This window comes from Octopus bimaculoides, chromosome 20, assembly GCF_001194135.2.
Source record: "Octopus bimaculoides isolate UCB-OBI-ISO-001 chromosome 20, ASM119413v2, whole genome shotgun sequence".
Lineage (NCBI taxonomy): Eukaryota > Metazoa > Mollusca > Cephalopoda > Octopoda > Octopodidae > Octopus > Octopus bimaculoides.
Window position 1 is genome coordinate 30531277 of NC_069000.1, and position 1645 is coordinate 30532921.

The following is a 1645-nucleotide window of genomic DNA, read 5'->3' on the forward strand; positions in this document are numbered from 1 at the left end:
GTTGATTTATCAACTGCGGCAAAAAGGGGAAAGACCAAGTTGATCCCGATGGGAATCGAACTCTGACGGCGAAGGGAGATAAGCAAACATACGCCCGGCACTCTAAGCAAAATCAACATAGGTACAAGACCACAAACTTTGGAGGAGACTTATAATAGAATAAATATATCGACGGCTAGTACTTGAATAGTACGATTCATCAATCCCTGGATGGATGAGAAGCAAAAGTGACAGCGAGATTCAATCTGAAGGATGCAGAGCGACCGACACTATAACTATTTCGTTGCCTATCAAATGCTTCATGCGTATAGAAGACAAAAAGATGGTGATATTTGGGTGACTGTTAGCGTTTACAGTAGTAACCAAATAGTGCAGTAATGATGCTTACCCACAAGTGCACACTTCCAAATGTCGACAGCCGGCGTGCCGGAAGCTTAGGTGTGTGTGTGTGTGTGTATAGTGATAACTGGAAGAAGGATATCACGAACTGAAATAATATTCAAGGGTGGCGATTAGGAAGATGGAAAAGGACGGTGACCAAAATGATGGTCAGTGTCAGAATACGTTACAAGCCATCGTCCCTGTGAGAATTCTTCGTACACACACTGACAGAATAGTTCCGCCTTCATAAAGTTCCACCACAGGTTCTCGATGATTATCTCCCCTTCATCGAGTTTTCCTTTTGTTATTCAGGATACGAAGTGTTAATCATACCAAGCCAGTAGTAAACTTATCCGTACGGTTCATGTGTACACACACACACATTATTTTCTTTCGCCATCACAGCTAAAGCCATGCTGAAACACCTTTCGTACTTGGACATAAATATATATATATATATATATATAATATGCATACATAAATTTAGTCGTAAACAGATGTACACACATGTATGTAAATATGTATACACATGAGAATATAATCTAGAAATGCATTGTATGTATGTATGTATGTGTGTGGTAAGAAGTTCGCTTCTCAACAACATAGTTCCGGGTTCAGTCCCACTGCGTGACACCTTCGGCTTGTAACTTCGACTAACCAAAGTCGGTAAATTTTGATATTAACACCCGCACGATTTTCACTAAGAAAAGAAATTACGGAAGACTACCAAGAATATCTATCTATCTATCAATAATCGTTTTAACTTAACAGAAAAGGGCTATACTATACTAAGTACAACCATTTCATCTCCACGTGACTCTTGGTAGTCTTCTGTAATTTTTTTTTTCTTAGTGAAAATCGTGCGGGTGTTTATATCAAAATTTACCTCAAAGTCGTGTGACTGGATTTGGTAGAGGGAAACTGAAAGACGTACGTATATGTGTGTGAAGATGTTTTCATCACACCTTGACAACCGGTGTTGTGTTTACGTTCCCGAAATTTAGAGCTTCGGCAAAAGACCGAAACTTTAAGTATCAGGATTAAGAAGAAAAAAAAAAAAATACTGGGGTTCATTCATTCGACTAAAAAATTCTTCAAGGCGGTTCCCAGTATGGCCGCAGTCTAATAGCCAGAACAAGTAGAAGATAGAAGATGGATATACAGACACAATTTAAAATTTAGGGTTCAGCAAGTATTGCTTCACCACACACCGAAAATTAGAAACAGCAGCCATAAACTACTATTTCTCTACTAAAATACAACT

General features: G+C 38.7%; 1 protein-coding gene across 2 annotated transcripts in view; it reads right to left on the reverse strand.

The window, feature by feature from the left end:
- The window catches only part of LOC106876409 (zinc finger protein 271), a 25369-nt gene that overhangs the window by 7984 nt on the left and 15740 nt on the right, over positions 1-1645 (reverse strand). The window contains exon 1 of one of the 2 annotated variants that reach the window (XM_014924944.2): positions 389-806. The exons of the other annotated variant lie outside the window; for it this stretch is intronic. The gene's annotated coding sequence lies outside the window, so the exon portion shown is untranslated. Of the gene's footprint in view, positions 1-388; positions 807-1645 lie in introns of those variants that run through there. 2 annotated transcript variants of the gene reach the window in all.